The sequence below is a fragment of the Rhineura floridana genome, chromosome 2 (assembly GCF_030035675.1).
Source record: "Rhineura floridana isolate rRhiFlo1 chromosome 2, rRhiFlo1.hap2, whole genome shotgun sequence".
Taxonomy (NCBI): domain Eukaryota; kingdom Metazoa; phylum Chordata; class Lepidosauria; order Squamata; family Rhineuridae; genus Rhineura; species Rhineura floridana.
Window position 1 is genome coordinate 90,585,981 of NC_084481.1, and position 19,024 is coordinate 90,605,004.

At 42.3% G+C, this 19,024-nt stretch overlaps 1 protein-coding gene across 18 annotated transcripts in view; it reads right to left on the reverse strand.

Annotated features, from left to right (window-relative positions):
• Window positions 1-19,024, reverse strand: part of TNS1 (tensin 1) — a 471,254-nt gene that overhangs the window by 82,068 nt on the left and 370,162 nt on the right. The gene's annotated exons all lie outside the window — the stretch shown is intronic.

Below are 19,024 nucleotides of genomic sequence, written 5' to 3' on the forward strand. Positions count from 1 at the left end.
AGGAAAATCAATATTTGTTATGCTGCAAAAAGCTAAATGTTCCAAGAAAGGCACAAGCAATACCTGGGTTGGTCATTTGCACTTAGCTACAATAATAAGGGACCCAGTGATCCTGCCAACCTGCTGCCAAATGTTATGACATCATGTCCCCTCCAGGCCTCTGAAGACAAGAGACGCCAGAGTGTCTCTCTGAGGGTAGCACAGCCCCTACCATGGTCTGCTCCCACAGGAGTTAAACACAGCCAGAGAAGCACTGATGGCTAACTGGAACAAAACACATTTACTGGCTATTTTACTTTTTGGGCTGTCATCAAAACACAGGCTGTTTTGTAGCAAATGCACCAGCATTGATCCAGGGATACATGAAACCTCTTCTGCAAATGGAAAACAAGCTGGGAGAGGTTGTGAGGCCACGAAAGGAGAAGACCAGAAGATCATCTAGTCAAGGCTTCATTACGTTGTGACCCACCAAGACAAAGGACTTCAATACACCTATTTTGCTGCAAGGCCTGGAACAACAAAGACAGGAGAGCCCCAATACACAGCTGGTGGGCTGTGTTTGACTTGGTGAGTCACAAGTTGTGTGGTCGTGTGGCCCTGATGTTGTACAACCCTGACGTAGTGCGAAGGCAGAATCCTCCCACCGAAGACTCAGAGCATGCTACCCCCTCATAACAGAGAAGCCAACTACTAGCTTTCATCCAATTGAGTACTTGACTGAAAGAGAGAAGTACCCAAAGTGTGCCATGCCAGAGGAGCATGCAGATTTGTCTGGCATCTAATTCAAGAGACCAAGAAGAGTGGGAAAATGTGAAAACCTCATTTCACCAACTAAAATACACACACACACACACATTGGGTTCACTTTGCAATCCAAAATAAAACAAATGGTCTTGACAAAAAAACCCGAAATAATCCAGCCGGTGTTTCATTCTGTTTCTGATTAAGATGTAGCAAATCCAAGAATTATCTGTTTAATTTCCCCTCAACACCCATTTAAGTGATTATTTTGTTCTGCCCTCCTCCCAAATATCAATTCAGAGTGAGTGCCATGCAATGAAGGAAGCTTGATTTAAATATGAATTAGGCCAAACCTGATTGGCTATGTGGCATTATCACATCATGACACTAATGTGGTGCCTGATTGGATGGGATCACTCCAGAAAATAGAAGAAACCCTAACCAAATAAAATAAAATAAATGATACAAAATTAGCAGTGAAGAGAAGAAATAATGGCTATGAACAGCCCTGGAAAAAGTTTTTTAAAAAACATTGTTTGTGCATTTGTGTTGTGGAATATTTCAGCCAGCTGAAAGTACACTTTTCACTCTGAAAATGTTCATGGTTTCATTTCAGGGCAGCCCTACAAGAATCGAACTTGAGGTGGTAGTTCCTCTTTTAATTATGAACAAATAATCTACAATATAGCTCACCATAAGAGTTGTTCAGATTGTTTTATATAAACCACTTAGATGTTTTTCTGATTAAGGGATATATTAATGTAGACAGACAGACAGATAGATAAGCAAGCAAACAAGCAAGAATAAACCTCTGTTTACTTGCCTACCATTACCTCACAAGGGAAGACCCATCTAATTTTCACTGGAACCAAGGGAACTAAGCAATTTTATAGATAGTTATGGGGATGAACCTTATCCTGTATATGGTTTGCAAGACAAGATAGTCATGTTTCTAGATCTTTGATCTTCTCCACAGATGTGTGATTACCCGCCTTCTTTGGGTAATTTATTTTAGCAAACAAAAACTGTGGCAAAGACTTTGGTGGCCATTTACATTGGTATGGAGGACCCACCTATTCTGCTTCAGCTGCACTGGCAGCCTATATGCTTTTGGGCCGAATTCAAAGTGCTAATAATGACCTTTAAAGCCCTGAACAGTTTTGTTTATTTTGTATATTTTGTTTTAATATGTCATGGCTAAAAATCTTGGTGGCTAATAAATATATTGAATGTCATGTTGTGCAATCGCCACTGGGAAACTGTATGGTCTCATTAGATCATATATTGCTTTCTCTTTGCAAATGAGGTTTCAAGACTGCTCCATGTAGGGATTTTAAGCATGTATGGGCTATAGACTAAAAAGAAAAATGGTTTTTATACTTCAATATTTAATCACACAGAAACAAAGCAATCTGAGGGGGTAATTGTTCTAACATGAGTTCCAGTTCACATTGGAGGACCCTTTTTTCTTACCCAGAAACCTTTTGCCTCTTTTTTCTTAGGTCCCCTGTGAGGTTTCCTGGAACTAACTGCACTGCAATATGGAATGCTTTCATTTAGGGGAAAAAGTGACTTCTATCTGGCAATGAGCCAAGGACTGGCTTCAGGAACGGAAGATGGGCTAATGGAAGAGTATGAAGTCAGACAGCAAGCACTTCCGAAACTGCCCCATAATGCTAACCTTCTAGCAGGAAGCTGGCTTTCTTTCCTACAGAACACCCCCTAAGCAAACGTGTGTGTAAATGCATGCACACACACATGCGCGCGCACACAGAGAGAAGCAGCAATGAACACTGGAACAAACGTAGATTCAGAGCAGCAACGATGCAAAGCCATCGAGCAAAGGAAATTGTGTTGTTTTCATTGAACACATACCCAACTTTCCTCCCCTCTTCTTGGGTACCAAAGATGTGGAATATTTAAAAAGAGGCAAGAATATCCAACTTGTGTTTGTATGCAGGGATAATAGTGTATGCACATTAGAGATTCTGTGCATAGACTAGATTGTGTTCATAGACTAGAGGCACAAAATCAGATTTGGTATCGAATCCTGGGATAATCCGCAAGTCCATCTCGTCGTCGAATAGGCTCCTACTCTTTGTATGCGCTTGCGGCTATCAGGAACACTGGGTTTTTTTTAAAAAAAAAATCTGCACTGAGAATTACGTAATTATTTATATAATTACTTTTGTAATCTGCTGCTGTTGTATTCGTTATATAAATTATACAGCAGCATAAAGAATAACAGAAAAATTATGTAATTTTCAGAAAAAATAAAAATAAAAAAGAGAACTGGGAATTGCACTAACTAGCAGAACACAATTTATGGCAAATCATAACTGGTAGCCATTTGATGAACTGAAAAATGAAATGTTATCAGATAGCGGACCCCATTCCTAATGCACGCACACACACACAAATGTACACATTCATACATGCACTCAGAATAATCACCACCACTGGCAAGAGGTGGAGTAGTTTGGGTGAGCTCTAAATGAAGGGGGTGGTTTGGGCAAGGAGATTAGATGACAGGGTGGGTGAGCAAAGTGAAGCGAAGTGAGCAGGGGTGACACAGAGTAACCACTAAGAAATAAACAAAGAGACAGTTGTTCCCAGTACATGTGTAAAGAAGAAAGACCACACAATATACATTCTTTCATACACTAGCAATTACTGAATGGCAATATAGATACACATTCAGCACCAATCCAAAATTTATTTAAAGCAACTGTTTTCCAGTGAACATACATACATCCTCACAAAGGTGTGGCCGTAAAATATACTAGTTTACCTCCCAGCGTTTTCTATATATCCAGCTAACCCAAGCCTAGCAAATAATTTCTGGCCTCTTTCGAGAGGTAACTCTCCCCACACTGTTTCTCTGAAGTGACTTTTCTCACAATGGTTATTTGTAGCCCAGGTTGCTGGTCGGCTGGCATGCCTCTCACTTGGCTTTAAAAAGATGGGATGAAGCTCTAACATTCTTCCCAAGGGCTGGGCAGCCACACATACATAGACCTCAAATCAACTGGTGAACTTTGTGGGGAAGCCACAAAGTAGCACTGAAGGAGAAAGTTTGCTTTACTCTCCCCCTCTTCTTGAAGGAACCATCAGCTATTGAGAGCCCTCAGCCCTTCTTGGTGCTGTAACAAGCTAGTCTCTGTGGATAAAGAGCAACTGTGGCCTGGGCGAATTTGTATAACCATGTCCCTTGGTATTGATGCTGTGTAAGGCGGATGGGGCAGGCCAGCTAATTAGAAACAATGTGATAGAAGAACAGAATGCACAAAGCTCCACAACCATCTTCATTTAGAACCCGCCTGTTGCTGCCAGCAGAACCATCTCCAAGTTATTCTGCTGCCAAGCTCAAGAGTTTATTTTTTAAATTAAAAACATAGCCAGAAGACATCCCAGAATGCACTCTGGGCATCATTCTATTTGAAGGGCCCATGGTAACACTAGCAGGGGGCAAAGAGGAGAGAGACTCATCCTTTCCCCAAATGCCACTTTCACAGAGGAAAGAGCAGATTAATAGTTCCTCCAGATGTCATCATTCATCCTGATTGCTTGCACAAAGCTTATGTGTTGGTTAGACTATGTCCGGTCTTTACTGAGCATTCATTCTGATTTGTTTATGGGGCAATTATATGACAATGAGCATTCATCCTGATTTGCTTGTGGGGTGCTTACATGTCTCCCCATTATTTATTTGTTCATCCCACACTTTTCACTGCATTTCTCCAGCATTTTTTCAACCTCAAAAAGTCGTTAAAAATAGTACATTTGTTGTGCTAGGGTGACAGAACCCTTTAATCTACTTAACTGTGCAAACATAAAGTTCTGGCATGCACTGAATACCTCCTACTAAATGGCTAACATGTGGAGGCACCACAAATCACTCACCGAAAGAAGGGTGGGGGTACTTGAGGATGTTTTGGTGCTCAGGTTCCATGGAACATATCTTGCTATGTAGCCCACTGATGATGCTTATAATGGACCCAACAATATTTGTAGCAACTGGTAAGTTCTCATCGATGTATGACAGTTCAGGGTCAAACCAGATGTGATGTAAGAGATCTGTGATCAGGCTGGCATGCTATTTTGTTTATTTTTTAAATAAAATAACAGCTGCAGGGAACTGTTGGAACTATTTATTTTATTTAACAAAATTTAATTGACCGCTTCATCAAAAAGAAGAAATATCTCTAAGTAATTTACATATAATAGTGTAAAATGTTTCCGAGCTAGATTCAAGGTGCTGGTTTTAACCTATAAAGCCTTACATGGCTTAGGACCACAATACCTGATCGAACGCCTCTCCCGACATGAACCCACCCATACACTACACTCAACTTCTGAGGCCCTCCTCCAGGTGCCTACTCCGAGGGAAGCTGGGAGGCTGGCAACAAGGGAGAGGGCCTTCTCAGTGGTGGCCCCCAAATTATGGAATGATCTCCTTGACGAGGTGCACCGGGCGCCAACACTGTTATCTTTTCGGCGCCAGGTCAGGACTTTCTTCTTCTCCCAGGCATTTTAGCAGTGTCTTTAAATTGTTTTTTTATTTTTTTAAATTGCGTTTTTAAATTGTTTTTTTGTGTTTTAAAATTTGTATATTTGCTTTTATTGTTTTTAATTGCTGTAAACTGCCCAGAGAACTTCGGCTATGGGGCGGTATAAATGGTTTATCAAATAAAAATACAGATAAAATCAAGACAATTATTGTTGTCTGTATTTCTCTTTATAGATGGCATTATAGTATAGAAATAACATGCTGCTTTAATGCTGGCACTTTTGGACATAATTCTGTCACCCTAGTACAACAAATAATCCAGAGGGGTCAGTGGACCACACAGAGGCTAGAACGGGGCTAGTCACATAAAAAACTATGGCACCCTCTACCTTTCCTAGAGGTAGCTGTTTAAGCCAGCACCAAGACAGTTGCTCTCTGTTCCATTCTCACTGCTGGGAGCAACATGCAGCACCGTTGGTGTGCCATTCTGTTTTCTTGCACTGGCTTCTCTAAGCTCCACAAACACACATACAACATGCTATTAACACAGAAGTCCTAGGTTTTCTTTCAAAGCTCATGTTGTCAAGCCCCCTGAATATATGGTTTTGCTTCCTATAGGCAGTAACCCCTTGGCAGTCTTATGTAATTACAAGGAAAAGGGTAGATACAAGATCTGAACAGGGTGGTTCATGACAGATGCTCTTGGAGGTCACTGATTCATAGGGTCGCCATAAGTCGTAATCGACTTGAAGGCACATAACAACAACAAAGGGAGGTGTTGTGCTCCACATTGTCTCTTTTTCTTCATTCTAGGAGTCCTTTCAAGGAGATCAGCATTACTACCAATACACTGCTATCATGCAGAACTGCTATATGTGCCACAAACAAGAGTCTAATGGTTAAAACTACACTTACATGCCCTCTTTCAATAGATTTATTTTAACATTTTATTGGTCTCTCTTTCTTGCACATACTTAATGAATGTTTCCAGCTTGCAAAAGGACCATTCCCTCCAACCAACCACCCCCAAAGCTGGATGGAAAAAAAAATCTGTTGCGATGTCCAGCCTAATAGTAACAGGTGCCCTTCTTGTCAATCTCCTCTGTTACGGTAATGAGTGCCAGCAGAGCCATTCAGTCAAGTGGCACGAAGAGAGAAGGAGGAGGAAGAACACCCGTTTGTTTATTGACCCAGCTGCCAGAGCTGTCAGAGGTATTTGATACTGCAGTGGTATGAAGGGGGGAAGAAACTGCTGAAGCTATCTGTATTGATTCAGCCAGTAAGAACAGGGATTGCAACACCAGGAGATAACAAACCTTTTCCTCTCCAGATCTCCCTGTCTTTGATTTACTGATGGACATGTACCATACCCTGTCTTTGCAGAGACACATCTGTCACTGAAATGGATAATAAACCCGTACATAGTATACTAGTATCGCCAAGCAGTTTTCTATTGCCTTGCATCCTTTTCTACATATCTGCACCCCTTGCCCAACATACAAAAAAAAAAAAGTCTGTGTCCTGATATACAAAAGATATAAAAAGAAGAAGTGGTAAAGAAGGTGGTGCTGCCAACTGGGACTGTGTCCAGCTTTCTGAAAATGATGAAAGTCAATTCCAAATATACTTTTGCAAGCCTAGGTGGCGTCAGTTCTATGCCTGCGTAAAAATACAAATGAGAAGGAATCGTTTACATTGTTTACTGTTGTTGAAGTAAACAACAGCCCCTAGGGCAGAGAGAGTATAAAATCAAGTCTTTAGCTTTTGGTGTATTGGGGTAAGGGAGATTGGTTTTATTCCTCAGAGTTCAATCACTATGCCCTCAGGATTTGAGCAAACAGGGGGCCAGCTTTCAACTACTGTTAAACATGTGTTACCCTGAGAGTTACATTTGGCAGAAATCAGCCCACCGTCCCAACCATTGGCCCCAGAGAGTACCGATTTGCACTCAAAAGCTCTGGGTAAAGCTTTAACATCCCATCACCCTTGTACCGTCCAGAGATATTGCATGACAAGTCTGAACACAAGGCAGATGGCAAAAACATCTTGAGGGGGCATGCCATGAAGATTAACTTATGCAAGTTCCATCAGGTTAATACAAGGCTTCTATGGATGTATTTTGCAAAATATATATATATCACAAAGCACTTTGCCTTAGGCAAATTTCTAGTTTGCTTGCAGTAAAGAGTGGCATCTGTCTGCAGCACCAACCCCAATGCTCTCTCAGCAAGTGCGCAAAGACCCTGAGGACACAGCTATGCAGTAGTTCCACTGGGAGAGCTCTAAGCACTCTGTACTCTGATCCTCAGTGCCAGCCTAGATTCTGTTATGAGGCTGGCAATACCCAGAAGCTATTCCTTGCCTCAGCACCATCACCTCAGGTGGGAAGCACTGAACTTGATCCCACTTTGCCATGCCCTAAGCATAGATCATCCCAAGAGAAAAACTAAACCCTAACACAGGGAAGGTGAACTCACCATACAGGAAAGCCTCTGCAGCTGGAGAGAAACTGGGCTTGGCTGTTTACTTTTTAGAGCTGAAGTGTACGGCTGCTCCTGCAAGACCCCGCAGAAGAAGCACACTGCCTTTCCATCTGTCAGGCATGGGAGTGAGGTTTATTTTTCCCCTGGCTTGTAGGAAGCGAGTGGGATAAAGCCCTGTCTGTAATTTCAGCCAGTCAGATCCCGAGGGGTTCACTTATCATCCCGTAGTTATGTGATTTCAGAAATGACATCACAGAAGAGGCAGAGTGACCGGAGTGTGGAAGAAGGAGGGCTGCTGGATGCTCCTAGCCACTAAAATGCTCAACAGAAGACACTAAGAGGCACAGAGAGTTGGGGAGTGGTGGCAAGGAAGGGGGGGGAGGAAAAGAGGTGGAGAAAGAGAAAGAATGACAGAAAGGAGTGGGAAAAGAGTGCACAGGGAGGGAGGGAGGGAGGGAGGGAAAGAGGGAAGGAGTTAAGAGAGAGTTCTGCCCAAAGGGGAGGAGACCAGGGACAGAGCCAGATCATTCCTTTCCATTCCATACTCGCCAAAACTTTTCTCTTTCTTCCAGAGGGACTTCACACAATCACAGTAAGATTTTTCCAGCTGCTGAACAATGAAGGCATGGAAAGGGATAATTTCCCCGCCCCCATTTTAAATAAGGGGAGATGACATTTAATTTAAATGGCAACGTTCAGCTGTGCTGAAGCTCATGCACTGATGGGTTTAGACTATCAGAAAATTAAAGATCAAGGCAGGAATGTAATTGATTCTCCACACTTCTTGGCACTGGCAATGCTCCCTGTTTCCCTCCTTCTCTCTAAGCTCCTGTCATGTTCTTTCTCCCCAGCCCAGTTCCTCGGTAGTGGAGGTGCCAGCTTTCCCCTGACCCTATGGCAGACTACACTGAGGAGGCTGCCTTAACTCAAAGTCATACCTGTGCGTGTGGCAAGGCTGAGAGTTTGTGATTCGCCACAGAATCATAGAGTTGGAAGGGACCTATAAGGACATTGAGTCCAACCCCCTGCTCAATGCAGGAATCCCAACCCAAAGTTGTTCTCCTCCATTGGATATTTTTCTCCATTTCCTCTACAGTCTCCCATTAGCCCCCAATTCATGGAGTACTTAATGTTCATTTTCATTTTCAGTCATTTTAATACATCAATAAATCTGGGAAGGGCAACCAAGAGTAAAGCAGGTGCAATGGCATGGAGCTGGCATTGATGTCTACTGGAGACATGGGATCCATCTGTGATGAACAAAGTTTGAGATGGCATGCATTCTGCAGTACTCTGACCATTTAGTAGACCTTCTGGTCTGTCAGTAGTGGATTGCTCTGAAGTCAATTCAAATGGCCATTGGTGAGAGCTGCAAGTCTATCATGTTTGCAGAATAAACTGCCATGATGGGCCCAGAACAGGATCCTGCTCACTCAGCTGGTTTTTAAAAATAAATAAATTGCCAAGACTGTTCAGACAGAGGCTGGAAACATTACTGTTGCATACTGAGCAATATAGTCATCTGATGCTCCTGCTATATTAACAGCCAGATGCAGGACAGTGAGATCTTTAGGGTGTGCATGTTCCAACCCCCCCCCCAAAAAAAACCAATTCCAGCCAAATGCACTTATTGTTCTAACAGAAAAACAGAATTGTTCTAACAGAAAAAAAGTGCCTCCTTTCCTTTCAGAGGAAGGTAGGTGACATCATCCACTACTTCAGCGATCAATGGACAGTGGCAGGGTCTGCTCCTGAAAGGTGAAGCCAGTTTGCAGCATGTAGCTCTAAATACATTTCCAACTGTCCTGAGTGTTGGGGATTGCAACAGAAAGGTGAGATATAAAGGGCTGTAGCTAAGTGGCAGAGCTAAGTGGCATCTGCTTTGCATGTAGAAGGCCCCAAGTTCAATCCCCAGCACCTTCAGGGTGAGACCCCGATCTGAAACCTGAGCCACTGCCAGTCAGTGTAGCCAGTACTGAGCTAGATTGTCTGGCTCAGCATAAGTGACTTTCCTATATTCCTGAATTGTCTGGAATATTGTCTGGCTCCTCAAGGGACTGTTGTTGGACATTTGCTGGGACCCCCAAGACTGAAAAAGGACCCACTGTCCTGACATCAGGATCATTCTCACTTTGTACAGAGCAGCCAAGAAGGTCAGAGGTGACATGAGAGAATTCTCAGGTAGTGAATCCCACCTATTCTGTGTTAAGGGAGAGTCAATGAGGATGCCTTTCCTGAAGTCCCCCTCCCTCCAAAAAAATCTGGAGCTAGTGCCAACAAGTGTTTCCTTCTTTTTGTTTTTAACCATTTGCATTTCTGTAAATGAGGACATGGGTCACTTGCAATCTCCATATTCAGGAGGCTAGTCCCTATGCTACTTCTTGTGAGTCCACTGGGTGTAGCAGGATCAGCATAAGCAACAAAATACTAGTGCACCAAAACTGCAAGGGCAGCTCTAAAAACCATACAGTGCGAAATATCTATTCCTTGAAGTGCTTTCTCAAAGTGACATCTGGAACCCAACTAAAACAGCATAGAGCTTCTAGAATTGATAGTGGAGATGGGCATCCTATCTAACAATAAGGTGGTGGTGGAGGATATTTATTTAGAAGCCCAAACAATTCCAGGGAATAGTCTATATCAAGCAGATATGGGAAGATATATCTTCCAATCTCTAAGGCTTAATTCCAGAGCTGGAAGGTATTTCCAGAGGAGATGTCATCATTTCCACAATCGTTTTCACATAATGCTCTGCATCTCAGTGCAGAGCTGGCCGTATTCACAACAAAGGCTTTGGCACTGCAGTAGTCAAGAAGACGTCCCGCCAGCTCCTAGGTCTGCACCTTGAAAACCCAGGCCATGGCTGTCCATGCCAACAAAATGGGGAAGGATTAAAGAAAGTAGATTCCTCTTGCTTTAGTCAGCTATTGAAAGGCAAGGAGACAGCCTCCATCTCCCTATGGGAAAGAATGAGGGGGGAAGGAGGGAGGGAGAGCAAAGGAGCCAGACACAAGGATGAAAACAAAAGCCTTGTGCTTGCTGATGGGAGTTTCATATGGGTTGTCAATAGCTTTAGCAGTTCAGGCTGACCAAAAGCCCTATTCAGTATGAAAGGCAGTCAGTCACTCACCTCCATCAGCTTTTTGTGGTTTGAAAGTGCATTGACTATTGTGGTCTTTCCACTCACAAGATCATCTGCAATCTCATCCTGGCATGAGACTGATGCCACACTCCCATTTTAATGTTTCTGAGGAGGCCAGGGCAATGCACAGTGCTCAAAGTGACCCATATGCCTGCTTGATGGCAAATCAAAGAATATCACCAGCAGTGTTCGGCAGGGCCCAGATTGCCCCTGGTGAGGAAGACTCCCTTCCTCTGCCGCAGAAAGAGACAGGATCAATAACAGCCATAGACAAATCAAGAACAGATAAGAAGACAGCTGCACAACAGATATGCTTCCCAATGTTTTTTGAGAGAATACTGTGTCAAGGTCTGTCTAGGTGAGCTGAAGAAGAAAAGTTGTCTCAAATAAGAAGTCGTTTTGAGCAAGATGCATTAAACCAGGAGGAGTCCATGTAGTGCTCTCTAGATATGGTTGGACTACAACTTCCACCATCCACGACTACTGGCCATGCTGGCTGGAACTGGTGGGAATTGAGAGTCCAACAACATCTGGAGGGTGCTATGCTGGCTATCCCTTGCTTAAGCATTCCCTTGAGAAAGAGTTTCCTTGCAATGTGCAGCATATATTATGCAGCTCATCCCTCCTCTTTACCACTAGGTAAACTCATGTTCTAGACCAGTGGTTCCCAAACATCTTTCCCCACGGACCACTTGAAAAGTGCTGAATATCTTGGCAGACCACTTAATGATTTTTCTGCCTGTTGTAGTATGTATAATACAATTAAAATTATGCAGCTTCTAGCAGAGCGTATTTTTTCAGGCAGGCTATGGACCACCTGAACAAAGTTCGCGGATCACTGGTGGTCCACAGACCAGTGGTTGGGAACTGTTCTGAAGTGTACAGCTGTGTATCTGGCCGCTTGTGTTCATTGTATTTCACATGCACTCACCATCATCAGTATCTGCTTTTCTCATTTCTGAATACTAAAAGGATATCTTTTCATTTCCATGCTTCAGCCAATGCGTCAGTATTTGCCAGTCCATCTGCCTCATCCAGATGGATGACCAGATTCCCCTACCAAATTAAGTCAGACTGTCACCAAGTGCAAACTCAGTAACCACAGACTGAAGGCACTAAATTAAAACACACTCCAAAAGCGGAGAAGGACAACTGTGTAGCCAACAGGACAGAGACTCAGTGCATGTTTGCTCACTGCCTTTGTTCAGACTCACAAACTATACATCTACTGAGCTGATCCCTGGACTGATGCCTAAGGTGGAATGCTCCACGTAGAAGAATATTGTAGAAAACCTGACTTGATTCACAACCCTGGCACTTTTGTTACCTAAACCTGCAAGGTCTATGCATAAACTTCCCAGTCATTGCTATGAAATGGGAATGGGAACAGAAAGGAATATCCTGGAAAAGGGCATTACCGGCTGGCTAGAACCCTGAACAGGATAAATCCAAAACTGAAACATATTGTTGCAGGTCTCTATGCTATTTTCTAACAAGACACTCAGCTTAGGGCACCACGTTATGGGAGCTTACATGACTCCTTCAACAGGATTCATCTCACCTCAAGTAATCAGCATAGATGCAAATGGTCAAAAGCCCTTCCTTCCCATGACCCCATTCCCAAAGATGAGGCAAGACCAGATCAAAAACCAAAGATATGACCCAGGCCTTTTCTTCCTCATAGACAAGACAACAAAGAGCTTGGATGACTGGTGGCCTCAGTTCTAACCAAAAGATCTTGAGCTTCCCAGTGTAAATAAAATATTCAAATTTTTGTAAAGAAACTTTCCTACAAGATTTTACAAAAGAGAAGCTTTTCTCGTTGTATTTTCCCCAGCTGAAGACTTAGGTAACCACTTAACACATTTCAAAAAAGACTCTGAAAGTGATGGACTATGGATTTGGGCAAAGGAGCAATTGTTCCAAGAAGAAAATAACTATTTTACATTCAACAAACACCACAGAATGATGTTAATGATATCCCAAGCCTACTTTCTGGCTTCAGCACAGCCATTTTTCTTTACCTTTTACTAGACTCAGTAGTATACAAGGCAAATCATAATTCTATACAAACACACAGCAAAATGGCTTACAAAGGCAGAGAAGACCATTCCCCTCTTTAAGTCTTTCTTTGAATTTTGAACATAAACACCATCTTTGGCTCCATTCAATAGTACAGGTTGTGTTCTGTTCAACCATGCCTAGCAGATCTTGGGCACAAAACAAATACAAAATAGTAGCAGCAATGCCCCCATTCTTGCAAATATTTCAACAAAGTGATGTATGCAAATGAGCAGTGCCCATGATTCTCCATCTCCCCTCTACTGCCCCTTAAATACTACTGACATGTTGGGATCTCATCATTTTCCGAAGATGGCCAATCATCATAACAACACAGGGTGGCCACAAATACACATAGACAGAAGTGGCTGCCAGGAACAGTCTGTTGATATTCATCTTCACATCCTTCCCACATGAATGTCCCCTGATCATTTCTATCTCTCAGTGTCCCAGCATGATTTAAGAACCCACAGTAGCTTGGTTACATTCCCTGCCACTCTCCTCCGTCCTCAAATGCTATTTCTGAGACAGCCACAAACCCCTGGACAAACAGGATAAATATGGTGCCTTACAGATACAGTCCCTTAAATAAACGTTCTGGGAGATCTATTTCTATTGGCCCTGCATGGTTAGGCCCAGATTTATTTACTGTCTCTGCGGCTGAGACTGGGCTGAATTTTTATGTCCATAGAGCTGGTGGGAATTAAAGGAAGGGTACTTTGGGTGTTAGATGGTAGAAGGTTTTGACCGATCTTTTCTGCACACAATAGTTAGGAATCAATTTCTAATATACTATTCTAGAGCAAGGTGAGGTCAAGTGGGAGCAATGACTCAGTTCCAGGGACCACTGGATGATGTTGGTTATTTTGATCCCTATCAATCTGGCTTTGAGCCTTGTTTTGATTTCCCTTGTAGATACCTAAAGACCTACAGGGGAGTGTGAGTCTGCTGATTTCCTTGGACTGTTCAGTTGCTTTCACTACCATCAGCCATGGTATCCTTCTCGGTTATGTGGAGCTGGTGTTATCTCAATTTCATGTTTTCTCTTCTACCTGCCCTACTGGTGATGGTGGAGGACTCCTTCTCTGTCACATATAGTACATTGGGTATGTACATTGGGTTTCTACAAGTTCGGTATTTTCCCCTATGCTATTTTATATCTACTTAAACCACTGGAGAAGATTGTTCAGAGATTTGAGGTAAAGTATCATCAGTAAATTGACAATACTCAGATTTATTTCTCTTTCTTACTGGATCCAGGTGAGATGAGAGATGGCCTAAACCCACTAACTAGCTGGAGTCAACAAAAGATTGGATGCATATAAATAAACTGAAGCTCAATTCAAACAAAAAAGAAATGTTGATAGTGGTAGGTCTGACTTATCTGGTAGTATGTGGATCCCAAATTATGGATGGGATTGTACTCTCTCTAAAAGGTCAGTTATGCAATTTGGGGGTGTTTCTGGAGCCTGGTGATGGCCATAGCAAGAAATGTTTTTCACCATGTGGGTGATTCTCTTGTTGTGATCACTCCTAGGAAATAGTCACCTGCCTTAGCATGATACATGACTGCTATAATTGCTTTTAAAAGTTCAATTAGTTGTAAATATGACAGGCTGCTTATTAGCAGAGTGATCAAAGAACATTTGTGCTGTAGCTCACTGGCAGAACACTTGCTTTGCATGCAGAAGGGCCAAAGTTCAATCCCTGGCATCTCCAGGCAGGGCTGGGAAAGATTCCCCATCTGAAATCCTGGAAAGCCATTGCCAGTCAGTGTAGGCAATACTGAGCTAGATAGACCAATGGTCTGACTCAGTATACGGCAGCTTCCTATGTTCCTAACAGATCTTCACTGGCTTCTAATCTGTTTCCAAGCACAATTAAAGCACAGATGTTAACATTTAAAGCCCTAAGTGCTCTTGATCCAGTTTATATTCGAGAATGCTTCCCATACAATCCTTCATCCACATGCTCTAGATTTGAGGACCATGAATATGGCCTTCTTTATAGTGGCACCCTTAGCATGGGACTCTCTCCCCAAAGAGGCCTGGCACAACAGCTAAGCCTTTAAATTCAGGTTTCTACAAACCTTTTCAACAGGCTTTGGGGAATATAGCTATCAGTGAATGAATGACCTCTCAAAGATTTTCATGTTGTTTGAATCTGTTAATTTTTTTTCTTTCTTTTGCTGCTGCTGAAGTATTGCTAACGTGTTTTTAAAATATTTTTTATTATTACATGTATAATGTTAAATACATATCATTTTTATTATTTTGTACCATGTTTAGTCTATCTGAGGGTTCCATCGAAACATGCTTAGCAGGATACAAATTTAATAATAAATAAAGTGATATATCAAAGCCAGTAAGCATAGAGCAATGATGATGGGATAGTGGGCAGGCAGCAATTAGTATGTGTAGCATTTGTGGCTAGATCTAAACCACTAAGAATGATTTACGCAGTGTGCTTGAGTTCTGGAAGGCATGAAGGCAAGGTGCAGTTTGTGACCCTGATCCTAACCCCTGGGTTGCAAAAAAATTTTTTTTTCTGATGGTCCTTTGAATATACATACTTAAAAAAAATTAAAAACAAGCAAAGGATTTTAGGGTCCCACTCTTTATCTATGAAGTTCATGTCCCTGTAAAACTCTACAAGAGGGTGTCTGCAGACCAGAGATTTGCCTTTTAAGGGTGCACACTCGAAAAGAGCCATGATCAATTCTTTTAATATTTGCATTTATCCACATTACTCTTCTAAATGTACTGTTCAAAGTAAATACATTAACTGATGCCACTTTTGAGAACTGAATAATAGATATGGATGTTTCTGTCTACTTTTCTAACTTTTGTAAACATTAGTCAGAAGTCTTGCCACTGGATTCTAGTAAACAATTTCCTAATAGTTTTTCTGATTTCTGATCCATCACAAGGACTCACACAATGCTGCAAACATAGAAAGACCAGGCAAGCAATTTGCTCCAACAAGGCTGGAGGTGAACTGAGGCTTTATGGCATCCAGTCTTCCCCTCCTAAGTTCCACCCCCTTGCCTGAAGAGTTTGAACCCTTAAAAGGTCAATCTCCGGTCAGCAGACAAGTACTTCTTTCTGTGGCCTCCTGCTGAACACTCCCCTGCATTTCTGGGCAGGTACAGTGGAGCACGAGGCATCTGAAATGGACGTAGAGGAAGGTATCCACAAGGGCCCGGGCTTGGATTCTACAAACCCTTGACCACTTGTCAAGAACCTGTTCCAATTTCCTCAGCTAGTGGAATAGCAGTCCTAGCTTATTCTCCTCTGACTCTGGAGCTTGAGGGCGGGGCCATGACTATAGCTGCACGGGAGCTGAGCTCTTGTGGTGAGTTTTTATTTAATCTATTACTAGCAAATTCTCCTTCAAAGGTATACATGCAACTAACATTAAATGCAGAGGGCAAAGGACACAAAATTATTCTGGGAGTATGGGCAGGATGCAAATACAGGGTGTAGTGATAGGCTTCTGTCTGACAGGGGAACTTCACCTATGAAGGGTCCTTAAAGTTTGGGCATGCCCTGCTTCATGCTATGACATAAAGGTGACAAAAATATCTGAAATCCTGCCTAAAGCCAATATTTATAGCCTTGTGGGTATTAACAAGCCAGAGAGACAAGACACTTGTGCCGCAAGCAGCAGCTGTGAGCATTTTCCATGCCACAACCCGCAATGACCTCACCGGCAAACTAGATATAGCCCCCCACTTACTACTCTGCTCCCTGGTGTGAAGGGAAATGATTTACAGGGGCTTCAGCAGTTAACCCAATGAATAAAAAAAAATGATACCAAAGATGGGGAGGGATCGACACAGTGGGCTGTAAATAACAATATGGACTAGGCAGGGAAAGCATGGCAAACATCTGAAGACAGAGAGCCCAGTGTAACGTATACATGTGCTGACGACAAAAGGGAGCTACTGCATGAGTTCATAGCACAAACATGTGTACAGAAGTAACCAACACGCACACATGGAGACACAGATCAAACATGTTTTCCAAAATACACAGAAAAGGCTATTTTTTGCTTATCCTGAAGAGCCAAAAAGTTTAGAATTCTGCACTAGCAACGCTTCTGAATTATCCATTCAGAATCTATGTAAATTATACACATAAGGAAATACGTGCATTATTTTGATTATATTTTTCCAGTTATTCAATCTAGTCTGGGAAATTTATGACCTATATTTGTGTAATCTGAAACACTCTTCCTGACCTTTTTGAATCAAGGGATTTAATGTAGAACTTATTCTGATAGAACATCCTTTTCCAGCCCAGTGCCCTCCTAATGTTTTGGGCTAACATGCTGGCTGAGAAGTATTTGGCACTTTTAAGGTCTTAGATTAACAGTGTTCCCTGGAGATAATCCTCACTTTATTCAAGGAACTGAGAATCAGAAGTGATTAGAATTGCCAAAAAACCTGATTCCTAAAACCAATCCGTTGAACAAGAACACTAATACTAATCTGATCAAGTTCCATGCAGGGAACCCTGGATCACGCTTCCTGAGAACCTACCCCATAGTTTAATCAACATTAAGCATCCCCTCTCCTAACAATGCTACTGAAATCACAATTCCTTCCCTCATTGTTGCTTTTTGCAAGTCCTTGGTGTTTTCTTGGCTGACAAAGCTATTTGAATATTATCATTTACGTTTATATCTTGTCTTTCCTTCAAGGAGCTCAAGGCAGTGTACATAGTTCTCCCCCTCCCATTTTATCTTCAGAACAACCCTGTCCGTTAGGTCAGTCGGAAAGATAATGACAGTCCCCAGATTACTCAGTGAGCTTCATGGCTGACACACTAGCATGCTAGCACTCCAGATGACAGAAGCATAACACCATAATTCAGAGAAAGAAAGGGAAACTAATTAAACCAAAGCATTTACCTACAAACAGCAGTTTTTAAAATTCAAAGTAATTTTCCATGAGGTGGCACGATTGAATTATGATGTTATTGTTATTACTATTACTAGCCATTTGAGCTTCACGGCATGTAACAGACATTTGGAGATAAATATATGTTGAAAAGTAGTAGGGCATCCCACTGTGTGCAGAAAACAAATGGCTTTACTCCTCACCCTCATTTTAGTTTCTGATCCCAACATAGAAAAACAATTACCTTCTAGACACACAAGCGCAGCAAGAAACTGCACAGCCGCCTGCCTCACAACAAGCTCTCCTGGTAGGGACGTCTGCTGGCACAAGGCCACTGGGTAATTAGAGTGCAGCAGGAGTGATTGCTTCTGGCAGCCTGTCACAAGTATTGCGAAGATACATCCTTCACTCTGCTAATCCAGCATTTCAGAGAAAAAGGGGTGGAAGTTCTTGTGGCCCTGCCAAGCAGCTGCACTTGCAAAAAGCTTCGCATTCTTCTTGAGACGCCCTTTTAGGATGCAGTTCACCATCCTGCCCATTATACCTTTCTCCTCATGGAATTTACCCCTCTAAAAGACCTCTTAGAGCCACTTTACAGCAAATTGGAAACACACTGAAGAATAAGCCTATGTTGATTAAGCTGGTACTGGAGTGAAGTTTCAATATAAATTGGCTAACTTGCTTTTTCAATGTACCGAAAGAGATAGAGAATTCCATTTCAGACACCTTAAAGATGAACACTTTTAAATGATATAAGTTCGCTTGGGCTAGAGTTCTTTTCATCAGATGCATGAAGTGTCAAAGTGAACCCTAGTCTATGAAAGCTTATGTCACAATAAAATGGATACTCTTAAGGTACCACATGACAAGCCAATTTGTTGATTTGCTACCACAGACTAAAATGGTTAAACTCTTTAAATACAGTTACCCATTGCAAGCTTTCAAGATGGGGGTGGGAGGGAGAGAGATTACAAATAACTAAGTGACAAAAAAGTAAATAGAGCATGTGGTTTCTCTGTAGTATTTACATATGAAAGCCGTGGTAGTTTGCCATTAACATCAAGGCCTTGCAGCATTGCCTGTGGCCATAAACTACTGGGACCGAGTGAGGTACCCTCCAGATGGTGCTGAACACCACATCCCATCTACACCACCCAACATGGCCAATGGTCAAAGATTTGGGG